Here is a 12,782-nt window from a genome sequence, read left to right on the forward strand (position 1 = left end):
AGCAGATGATCAAGCACGTGCACAGAAGGACAAGATGTCAACAGGCTGAGGAAAGGGGGGCACTGTCGAGTGTGCAGTGGGTGTGTTTGGATGGAGGTGGGGGACCAAGGAAGCCCCGCAGGCACCTTGGGCTTTGCAACAGATGGACCCCGAGGGCAGTCCCTTCTCATCCCGCATCCTCCACTGCACTCTTTGAGGCGTCAGCCCCACCATGGCTTCCTGCCAATTGGCAGGGCTTTTGTCCCTTGTTAATTAGCGCCCCCCAAGAGTTGCCCAAAGCAGTGGTGTCAGCTCCTCCCTCTTCTCAGATGCACTCCCCGCCTTGTTCTGACCAGCTGACAACCAGCCTACCCACCACCACCACCACCACCACCAGATATGCAAAGATGCAGGGGTCAGGGTAAGACAGAGCCTCTTCCAGGTCTTTCCCTCCCTGTTCTTCCTGGGCCAACACCCACCCTTCCCTCCTCCTTCCTTCCTTTCTCTTTTAGGGCAGAAGGGACTGTCTTTCTGTCCACAGAGGACCCTCCCCTGCCCCAGTCAGGCTTCCTCAGGGATCTCCTGCATCCACTATCTCCTCTCCCCCTCTTACCTCCAAATCCCTCTTTCTCACGGCTTCTCCACCCCCCAAACCCCTTCCCTCAAAATGGCCCTCTCCCCTTGACTCCCACTCACTGCCTGGACGATAGACAGAATCCGCTATTTACTCCCTGTACTTCTCCAACTTCAGAAAACTTGGAATCTGCAGCCACTATTGCCATGAGTGTACATTAGGCCAATTTAGCAGTGTCTACATTTCGAACGGGCACACTCTTTTTGGGGAGGGACCCATCCTTTTTGTGTGTATGTTCGTTTAAAAAGACTTTTACAGGAAAATGGTGTTTTTTTGAATGTGAGTAGTTCAAAAGTGTATACGGTGAAAAGTTTATCTCCCTCCCATTCCTAACTGTCCCCCTCCACCTTCCCAGGGGCAACCCCTGTTACCCATTGTAGTGGGTCGAACTGTGTCCCCCACAAAAGATCTACCCACTCCTAACCCCTGGTACTTGTGACTGTGACCTTATTTGGAAAGAAGGTCTCTGCAGATGTGATTAAGCTAAGGATCTCCTGATGAGATCACGTGGGTTTAGGATGGGCCCTAAATCCAATGACTGGTGTTAGAAGAGAAAAGGGAGGGAGATTTAAGACACAGAGGGACACAGGGAAGAAGACCATGTGAAGATGAAGGCACAGATGGGAATGATGCATAAACCAAGGAAAGCCAGGATCCACCAGAAGCTGGGAGGGGCAGGAAGGGATTCTTCTCCAGAGGCTGCAGAGAGGGAGCATGGTCTTGATTTCAGACTTCTGGCCTCCAGAACTGTGAGAGAATACATTTCTGTTGTTTCAAAACACCAAAGGTTTTTCCTTGTAATTTGTAATTTGTTACAGTAGCCCTTGGGAACTAGTTAGTATACCCATGTATTGTGTAGCTTTTCAGATATATTTTTATACAAATACTTTTAAACCTTTAACATTTTAACATTTATGACTCATTTTTAACTTTTTATTTACATGGGCAAGGTGGAGAGGGGCGTCTTAGTCTTTTTAGATCCTGGGGTCTCTATCGTCTTACTCCAGCCCTAATCTGCGGGTTACGACTATGTCGGTGCATCTAACATCTGCTTCGTCATTTCGCTGGTGGCAGACGATTCCATTCTATGTATGTTCCAATCTCTGACTGATGGGTGTGCCGATTGTTTTCTGCCTTTTGCTGTTACAAACAGAGCAGCAATGCCTCGCCTCATCCATGCCTCTTTGCACATGTGTGAGCCTCTCTGTTTCATACATTTCCAGAAGTGGAATTTCTACGTAAAAGGCACGTGAATGTTTGATGCTGATATGGTCCCACCAGCATTGCTTGGAGAATCAATCAGCATAGGCTAGGTTCTGCTTCAGTTACGCACAACCCCCAAGTCTCAGTGCTTCAGATGACAAATGCCTGTTTCTCTCTCACACTGCATGTCCACCTCAGGCTTTGCTCTCAATCCCTGCTTCAGCCCAGAACCAGAATGAAGAAGCCACCTTCATCTAGAACTTTGCTGAATCCACCAAAGCATAAGGGAAGCGGAAGTGGTGAATCGCATGCAGCTTCCACCCAGAAGTGACCCACACCCCTTCCACCCACATTTGTTGATTGACATTTGACTCTATGGCATTTTACTCCATAGGAAATTTTATTTTCTCTGCAGTCAATTTTATCAGTCTTCTATTTAATGATTTCTAACTTTTGTGCTGTGCTTAGAAAGGCCTCCCCCTTATCAAGATCATATAAAAATTCTCCTTTTTGAAAACATTTAAATCTTGGCTTCAGCTGGAATTTATTTTTGCATAATGAGTGAGGTTATTTTTTGGCAAATGGCTCCAATACCATTTATTCAATAACCCACCTTTTCTCCAATGATTAGAAATGACACCTGATCAGCAACTAACTTCCCTTATGACTTGGCAGCTATTTCCGGCTCTCTGTTTTGCTCCTTTAATAACTCTAGCAGATACCCAAATGTCAAAACATGCATGCATTTGGACCTAGCAAAGTTACTTCTAGGAAGTCATCCCAAGGAAATAGACAAGTGAACAAAGAGGTAATATTGGTACAACAGTTGTTACTGTGAAAAATTGAGAGCAATTGAAGTGTGTGGAGACCCTAACATAAACCAGAAAGGCCCAGTATTTTCACCCACCATCCAAGGACAAGACTTGAGTGGGCCATGGCTCGGGTTGGACGAGGGGTCAAGGACAGGAGCATACTCATTAATAAGAACTTCTGCTGTTTGATGGTTGCATTTGGCTCTTTATTTATTTATTTATTTATTTATTTTTTGCGGTATGCGGGCCTCTCACTGTTGTGGCCTCTCCCGTTGCGGGGCACAGGCTCCGGACACGCAGGCTCAGCAGCCATGGCTCACGGGCCCAGCCGCTCCGCGGCATGTGGGATCTTCCCGGACCAGGGCACGAACCCATGTCCCCTGCACCGGCAGGTGGACTCTCAACCACCGCGCCACCAGGGAAGCCCGCATTTGGCTCTTAAAACAGCCCCTGACTCACTAAGGAGTCTCTAGGATATAAAAGCCCAGACATCGTGTGGCACGGTGGGACATTCTCATCTGGTCCCATTGGAGCTCCCAAGGCCACAGGTCGATTCACTTAGCTCTCTCCTTCCAGCATTACTGTCTTCTGGAATAAAACTGTCACTTTGATCTGCCACGGTGTCATACTTTCATTCTCTCTCACTGAATTCTTCTATTGGTTCAGCAACCCAAATATCCATCAATATGGAGGGACACATTTTAGACTATTCACACAGTGGAATATTTTGCAGCTGTTCAAAACAATGAAATAGATGTTTATATATTGATATGGAAAGATGTCTGAAATCAATCACTTTTAAAAAGTAGGTTATGATCTCATTTCCATAAAATGGTGATGTATGTATAGATAATGTTTACCTCTGCATAGACAAAACAAAATCTAGGTTATAGACCCCGAACTGAATTCAAGGGGACTCTCAATGTCTGTGTTCCATGTTCGGAATTGTGATACATAGATAGATGATGGAGTGGTCAGAGGAGACCTCAGTGAGAAGGGGACACTGGGAGAAAGGAGCTGAAGGAATGCGCCATATGGACAGGAGGTGAGGGAAGAGCAGCCCTGACAGAGGGAACAGCGGGGGCACAAGCCCAGCCACGGAAGGGACAAGCCAGGAGGGACCAGGAGGCAACGCAGTAACCTCCGGGCTGCAGCAGGGGCCCCAATAAGCCTGGCCTGAATTTCTTGTCTGGCCTCTGATCAATTTCTATCAATTAAGGAGTCCAAGAACCCTGGTCAGTAACACTTTGATGGCGTGTATGCATGCAGGACAGAAGGACAGCGATCTGGAAGAGGCGGTGAGGAGCGAGGGGGGCCCCACCCCACCTCAGGCTCCAGGTAAAGGAGAGGAAATCGAGGAAGCAGTGTCTTGGGGGACGGGGATTTTTGGCCAAGCAAGAAGAAGAAGGAATGTTTGAGAGGCGTTTGAGGACAAGGCGGTGGTGATAGACCAGGATTTCAAGAGCACAGCGAACTAGGGAGGGGCTGGGCCCAGGGAAAGAGGTGTGTCTCCCAGAAGTTTGCAGTCAGTTGCGAGCAGTGGCTGTGCCCACCTGGGCCGGCAGAGGGCGCCCAGCGCCCAGCGTGAGAGCCCACGGCCTAACCACCCAGGCCAGGCAGAGCCCAGACTTCGCGGGCTGCCTGCTCCAGCCCCTGAGATGAAGCAGACCCTGCCCTGCCCTCAGCGAGCCCACAGCAAGGCAGGTAAGAGCTCAGGCCTCTGTGATAAGAGGCAGGAGGAGACAAGTCACACAAGGAAGAGAGAGGCTGGGTTCTGTGGGACCCAGTCGATGCACACTGGGTCCAGGCAGGCTTCCTGGAGCAGACAACTCTGAATTTGTGGTCCAGTTGTAATGGGGACATGTCTAGCAAGCAGTTCCCCTCAGCTGGGGACGTTGGGACGGGAGGCTAGTTTTTAATGTTTTTAATGTTTCCCTTGAGGCCAGGGAAAGGTACGGCCCCTTCCAGTGGATGGAGGGGTCCTGGGAGGTTCTGAACAAAAGAGAGTGGTGACTAGAGTGCCAGCCTCAGTTACACTTTCACTTGCTCCAAAAGGCGCCCCCTCAGGAACTACCCCAGGCTCTTGCCATCCAAGAGCCTCCACCGCCCCCTCCCCCTCTTCCTGCCTGCACTTCATGGAGGAAATGAAGGCCAGTGGCACCCACCTCCTGCATCACCTCCCCACCATGCAACAGCTCTGTCCCTGCAGGTTTAAAGGGAGAAGATGTCCAGCGGGTTGAGGGACCCATCCTTTCCCCTGGCCTCCTCCAGGAACTGTGCTCTGACATTCTGTCTCCATCTTGCCCACACCAAGGCTTGCCAGCCTCTGAGATGCTCAGAGCTCTTCCACCCTGAAGATAAATGAATGAATAAACAGAACAAAGGCCCCTCTATCACTTTACATGTGCCAGCTACTGTTTTAGAAGCTGGGTTACATCACTGAACAAGGTAGACAAAACTCCTGCTCTCACGTCGCCCTCACTCTTGGAGAGTAAAACATAAGAAACCACTAAGTCAAGTGCGCAGTATGTGAGGTGGTGACAAGAGGCCTGGAGAAGAGTGAAAAGGGAAGGGCTGCGGGGAGAGCTGCACTTTTAAGCAGGGAGGTCCAAGAGGGTCAGCCCCTACCCTACTCCTATGGCTTACTGCACACCTACCGCCTCCCCTACGCCCTGCCCACTGCTGTGCTTCAGTCTCCTCAGCCCTGCTGTGCTTCTCCACTAACCCAAGGACCACCGACATCGGAGCTGTGGGGTGGGGGCAGGGAACCAGTCTGTGATAAGGGCCAATTCCTCACACTGACCCGGAATCTCTAGGAACATGCCCAGGAATCTGCATTTCATGAGCTCCCCAGGAGATTCTGAGGTAGCCCAAAGCATGGGAGCTACAGATTTACTCCCTGAAGATGTAGCACTGCTTAGAGTGGTCTAGATTGCCCAGCTTCACTCTGTAGCCGCCAGGCAGATCCATGTCTCTGTGCACACTGTTCCTTTCTGGAATGCCCTTCCCAGCATTCTTCACCTAATAACTCATACACTCAGTGTCACCTCCTCCAGGCAGTACTCCCAGAACAGGCAGGCCTGGGTAGCAGATGGGCAGGGCCCAGGGCTGGGATCCAAGGCACCGTTCTAATCCCAGTTCCACCACTAAACCCATGGTGTGACCCTGGGTGAGTCACTGCTCCTCTCCAAGCCCCAGCTGATTCATCAGTAAAATGGTAACAATAATTCCAACCTCAGCAGGGAGACTGAGGTCAAATGAGATGACACATCTGAAAATGCTTTATAGCACAAACAGAGGAGAGCGCTTCATCACATTAGACACGCATGGAGGGAGAGGGCAGACGGGGGCTGTAAATGGTCGGATGGCAGCGCCCCCTCCACACAAACACCCAACTGTATCATGGACTGGCCATTTGGATCCAAAAGACCCCAAGGACATGCACCCAATTGGCATCAAGTGCCCTGAGGTCTGGGGTGAAAGGAAAGAATCCGCAGCAGCGCCAGGGCCCCAGGGCAGGTGGGAGTGAGGACCAGGAAGAATGTGCCATTGGCAGCTTCCCAGTGGCTAGCCCTCACCCCCAGGCCAAAATATCTCCATCACCTGCTGGTCAGGGTGTTAGTGGTGAAGGGAAGGCAGCCATCTGAGCCCGGGGGCAGGAGCCCAGAAGCCCTGAAACCCAGCGCGGCAATAGCCACCTCCGTCCCCTCCCAGGCCTCACATCAGCCACGTGAGGCACGCAGGCAGGGCTGCTAGCCCCTTATGGGGTGAGGAAACTGAGGCCAGGGAAGATCCTACAGGGAAAAAGAGGTGGAGTCTGGCTCCCCTTCCCTGCACAGGGAAGATCGAAGTGTTCCCTGGGAGGAGTTCCCTGGCGGTCTCATGGTTAGGATTCTGTGCTCTCCCTGCTGTGGGCCGGATTCAATCCCTGGATGGGGAACTGAGATCCCGCAAGCTGTACAGCGCAGCCAAAAAAAAAAAAAGTGCCCTCTGGGAAGAGGTCGGGCAGCATTGACTGGCACCCCGTTATTTCATTGGGGAAAACCGAGGCTCGGGTAGGTGGCTTGAGCTTCATAACTCAGAGGGTGAAGGAGGCAGAAGGAAAGAGGAGGCAGGAAAGGAAGAGAGGGAAGAAAACTGGAGTCACGGTGATGTCAAGCTGCTCCAGACTGGTCTATCCCATTCTAAAGAGAAGGTGGAGGGGCTTCCCTGGTGGCGCAGTGGTTGAGAGTCCGCCTGCCGATGCAGGGGACACGGGTTCGTGCCCCGGTCCGGGAAGATCCCACACGCCGCAGAGCGGCTGGGCCCGTGAGCCGTGGCCGCTGAGCCTGCGGCGTCCGGAGCCTGTGCTCCGCAACGGGAGAGGCCGCAGCAGTGAGAGGCCCGCGAACCGCAAAAAAATAAATAAATAAATAAAAAATAAAGAGAAGGTGGAGAGTTAGTACCCAGATTCCTCACCCAAGGGAACGCTGGCATAGAACACCCTCATGGTCCAGTCTCCTCCCATCCCAGGAAAAAACCCTGCTGCCCTTCAGTGTCCCTAGTGCTATCTGTGCCCCCGCTTCTCCAGGGCAGTTTCCTCTGATGCATCTCTGCAGGCACTCCCTCCTGGGTGAAGATCAAATGAGCCAGCACATGTGCGTGACTGAGGAGAGCACTGCCGAGCACACAGCACAATGCTGGCTGACGTCCCGACTGCCGTGTCCGCGGGCAGCACAGCTGCGACCCTGGGGAAGTTTGCCAAGAAGAGGATCAACAGTGCTCCCTTAGGGCAGTTTCCCTTTCATTCTCTACTGGCATTTTTTTCCTTCTTTCCTCTGCTTTCCCCCAGGGTCACTTTCACAGAGATAATCCCAGGTTTGTTGTGGGAAGAGATGGCAAGGCCGCTTGGGGTAAAGGGGTTTATAGCCAATACAGGTGCTGCCCGACCGTCAGCCCCACCTGCAGACCCCACGGCTGCCCCGTCCTCCTGGGGCCTCATGCCCAGGTCCCAGCGTGGCTCCTCCTCCTGGTCATCCGGTCATCAGCCTGGAGCTGGCTGAGAACCTGCTTGGCGGGCCCGTCAGCGGAGAAGGCCTGGGCCCTAATCTGAGGGTGAGGGTGAACTGTCCTGTGGAAGCTGAGGGACATGCCTCTGCCAGGAACACGAGGAGGTCTGGCCTCAAAGCCCAGAGGGAGAGGTGGGGCCTTCAGGGCTGCAGCAGGGGGAAGACAGGAGAGCCACAGAGGGTGTGGTCCAGCCCCTCACAGCCACACTGGGGTCCTTTCGAGGTTCACCTCTCCTCACAGAGCCTCAGGTTTTCATGTTTCCCTGACACCATGGCATCTGTCCTGCCCCCCTCATGAGGTTAGAATCATACACTGTTTTGGATGGGACCTGTGTAGGTGAAGTCCAGCCTCCCCCTGGGGGCTTGAATCTGTTCCACAGGTGGCCATTGAACTTCCCTGGAATTCAGTGGTCAGATAGGAGTGAATTACTTCCTGGAGGCCCAATATTTTATTTATTTTTAAAAATAGAACTAACATCATGGTTGCATTTTCCTAAATGTAAAATTGTTATTTTCTGATCATTATTTACACGTTCATTATATAAATTTCAAAAAGAAGAATCTCATCACCCAGAGATAATCACTTCAATGTCTTTCTATTCATACTTGCTCATAGGTAAAGGATCATATTCTGTATCTGTTGGGAGTGAATTCAGCTGCAAGCACAATAACTTAAATAAATAGGAGTTAAACGTTCTTACATAGCTAGAAGACCAGTGGTTGCTGACTTTGGTTCACCAGTTTACAGGTCCAAAATCCCTATGATTCTTTTAGCATTTCTCTCGTGGTTGCAAGACAGCAGCTGCAGCTCCAACCATTGCATCTGTATTCAAGGCCAGCAAAGCTAATCATGTCTGCCTTTTTAATTAAGAAAGTAAAAGCTTTATCAGAAGTGACTCCAACAAATTTCTTTTCAGTTCTCATTGGCCAGAACTGTCAGTAGAGAATAGGATTGTCATAACTGGCTTTGGGTCAATCATAATTGATCGCCTGGGTGTAGACATGTGATCCCTCCAAACAAAATCAAGTAAGGAGGGAATTAACAGTGTTTGCTGCATTCCACTTTATAGTGTGTCTTTTTATCAATTATATGTCATGAACATCTTTCCACATCAAAAAATACAGGGGCATAGGGAAAAGGGGGATATTAAAAGAAAGAAAGTAGAATGGTGGTTTCTGGGGAGAAGGGAGGGGAGAATGGGGGTTACTGTTTAATGGGTACAGAGTTTCAGTTTGGGAAAATGAAGCTGGAGATGGGTGGCAGGGATGGTTGCACAGTAACGTGAATGTACTAAACAGAACTGAACTGTACACTTGAAAATGGTTAAGATGGTAAGTTTTATGATATGTGTATTTTACCACACTAAAGCAGTACAGACTCAGTTATTCGTTTAATAACTATTTGCCGAGGGCCCACAGGAACTGAAGTCAGCACCGAGGACATAATATTGAACATAATAAACAGAGTCCTGGCCTTCACGGGGCTTAACATCGGATGGGGAATGCAGAAAGACATCCAAGAAATTCACAAGTAAACGTGAAACGGCAATGATCACATATGCTACCAAGGAGAGGTCAGGGAAGGCGGTGTGATTCGATCAGGAGGATCTCCATTTTAAGAGCCGTACACCATTCCCTCGCAGAGCTGTTGCATCGTTATTTCAACAAATCTCCTATTGCTGGATGTTTAGATTCTTTCCACACTTGAGCTGTCATAAATACTGCCACAGTAAACACCCTTCCCAAAGTCCATCTTGGTGCACCTGTCTGATTATTTCCTTGGGATAGGTTCCTTCGTGTAGAAGGGCGGAATCTTGGGGCAGCCCACGTGCTGAGGCACTTAGCCTACGTTGCCGTACTCCTCCCCCCAAAAGCTCACATCATTTCTATTCCCACCAGCAAGGTAAGAAATCACCCTGTTCCTCCACATTCTACCAGCAGCGTCTGTTATCATCATCTTTGTAAAATGTTGCCAGTGTTACGGGGTGAAACATGGTTTCTTGCTGTTTTAATTTCCGTTCCTTTGATTATTCCTTTGATTGACCATGTTTTCATTTGTTTCTTTTATGGGGTCACAGATCTGTCCTGTGAGTGAACTCCTTTTCTTTTCCTGTCTGATTTTTAGCGCTCTCTGTGTGAAGGATTGTGACCTCCGTCTGTCAGACGTTGCCACCACTCTTTGGACGGCTCTGTGTGTTCCAAGGTCCTCCTCCTTGGGAGACGGTAGCTGTGTACTTGTCATCCAGCCCACTGGGGCTCTCCCACTTGCTCCAGGGTGGCACCCACAGCCCTTCTTGGTCAAGTCCCCACCTACCCACCTGTGTCCTCTCTAGCCGTCCTCCCCATCTATCCTAAGCTCTGCTCACACCTACCCCTGGGTCACTCCTCAAACATGGTGGGGTGATGCCGGGCTCCCTGCCTTTGTCTAGGCTGCTCTCCTCTCCCTTTCTCCCCCAGTGAACCCTCAGGATGTAGCTCGGTGCAAGTCTGAGAAGCTCTTGCTGACTCTCCAGGTGGGGTCAGACCCCTACTGTGCTTCTCTCTGCCCAGCACTGACCACTCTGACCTCTCACTGTTCATTCTGCAGCTACCCCAGGGGAGGGGGGCACCAGCTAGACAGGCATGGGTCAGACGCATCTCTCTGCCCCCAGTGCCTGGCACAGGGGGTGGCACCAAGCAGGTGATTAGTGAGTGCTTGTGGCCAGAATAAATGAATGAATGAATAAATGAATGGATGAATGAATGAAATCGACCCCTCCCTGTCTCCAGGCTGGCAGACCAGGCATCCAAAGCCTGCTGTTGCCCACCTACCCTCCACCCCAGCTCTGCTCTCATCAGGGTTAACTTGAGGATATGCAGGTGGCTTGGGAGCTTTCACCATCTGCAGAATCACCTATGGGGCCGGTTATCTGACCTGGGCACTTACTGGGTCCCTTGGACCCTCACCTGCCCTTCCCCTGGGCTCTCTCTGAACTGAACACTGCCTTGACCAGGGCTCTGGTGACTTGAATAGAAGATCCAGACTGCCACATAGTCCCCTGCTCTGCTGGGCTCGTCTTGTGGTCAGCAATGAGGAATCTGGGACATTGGCTCCACCAAGCTTCAGTCCTGACCTAGCACACACCCAGCTTCCCCTCCACAGTGGGAAAAACCTTTCCCATGTCAGGTTGGGAACTGGAACCCTGCCACAGGCCGCGAGCTAGCTTTCTTGCCACCAATATGTGCCCTTCCATTCTCTTTTGCACATATTAACCAGAATGTGTCCTCACCATTCCTTTCTTCATGTCACTCCTCTGCTCAAGAACCATCAGTGGATCCCACTTGCCCATCAGATAGAATGTGAGCTCTGCAGTAGGAATTCAAGAAGTCCTGTGACCAAGCTCCAGCCTCATTCTCTGACTGCATCCACCATCACTCCAGCCAGACTAGCCTCCTCCAGGTTCTTGGGACCACATCTTCCTCCTTCTTTCCTATGGAACTTTGCCTGCACCATGGCTTCTGCCTGAGATACCCTTGCCCTTTCGTCTTACCCATCTAATTCCTGGCTTGCCACCCCGCCTTCTCTGGGCCATCTTCCAACCCTTCCAGTCCTTGATAACTTGTTTAAAAACAAAAGACTAAGCCCTTCTGCACTTTAGAATTACTTGGCTTGGCTTATTCACATTTCAGACCATCCCAGACCTCTCTGGGGGTATTTTAGGACAACTGCACTTTTAAAGCTTCCCAGGAGAGTCTGACGCCACCAGCCCAGCTGGGTCCATTGACCTGCATTTGGGAAGTGCTAAGAATACAGCGCTTGGATGCCAACCTCAAGTCTACACTGGCTCCTGATGTCTACACGTTGTGCACATTCCCTTCTTCTCTGCAAATGGTAATGATAATAACTACCGTTTACTGAGGGCTCACCAGGCACCCTCTGAGCGCTCGATATGCGTGATCTCATCTAATCTTCATATGCAATTAGGTAGATATTACTAACCTCACTTTACTGATAAAGAAATTGAGGACCAGAGAGGGTAAGTCTCTTGGCCAAAGTCACACAGTTTGCCAGGGGAAGCCCAGTCCCAAACTCAGGACTGGTTATGCCAAAGCCAGAGCTCCTCATCCCTGTGCTGTGTGGTCTGTGCAACGGGGCCACGAGCCTTCAGGGTGGCCATGTGGTTCAGTTCAATTTGGGTCACTTCCATCCTCTTCCACCAGCACTATTGCCACTTGCTTTTGCTAAGTCCTGGGGATAGAAAAATGGGTAGGCAGAGGTCCCTGTCCTTGAAGGACATCCCAGTCCAGGTGAGGAGACCAGCACACACACAGTCACGTAAGCAGCACTGGGACCAGAGCAGTGCACACACTTTGGGAAGGACACAGAGGAGAGGGTGGGATGCGGATGGGTTCTGCCCCAGGAGGGAGAACAAGACCAGTTCAGGCTGCAGGGAACAGGTAGAATTTGAGCCTTGAGAGATGATAGAGAAGGGAGGAAGGGCATTAAGCAGATGGGGTCAAGGGTCAAGTTTCCAGCGGCTATGGCACTGGAGGAAGTGGTGGACAAATTGGCTGAAAAGACCCTCAAACTCCAGGCTGAGGAGTCTGGGCTTATCCTGTGGGAAATAGGGAGTCATGGAAGGTGTGGGAGCAGGCGTGTGTCTGCCCTGAGCACCAACACAGGGAAAGACACAGGTAGATGCTCAGTGCAACCTTGCTGTCTGCATTATTGAAGTGTATCTTTCTCCTGTCCTCACTAGGGTCGGAATCACCCGGGACTACTGGACAAATCCTGCCGGAAGTGGAAGGCCCTACAGCTTCATCTCTTCTCCCCCATTTCACCCTTCTCTGGAAGGATGGGCAAATGATTCAACCTCTCAAAGCCTCCATGTCCTCATCTGTAACGTGGGGACGCACGCCAACCTTGCAGATTTTGAGGGTGAAATGAGATCAGGTGAGCACAGCGTAATAGGTGATTATGGGTCTTGTTACATGTGTGGACCAGGTGGCATTGGAGAAGGAGCACAGGCTCCAGGGCCCATGCTGGAATCCCAGCCCGGGCCCTGGGGTGCCCATCTCTCAGGTCTGGTGGGAGGGTTCCATTCAGAGAGCACCCAATACTTAGTG

This window comes from Kogia breviceps, chromosome 1 (assembly GCF_026419965.1).
Source record: "Kogia breviceps isolate mKogBre1 chromosome 1, mKogBre1 haplotype 1, whole genome shotgun sequence".
Classification (NCBI taxonomy): domain Eukaryota; kingdom Metazoa; phylum Chordata; class Mammalia; order Artiodactyla; family Physeteridae; genus Kogia; species Kogia breviceps.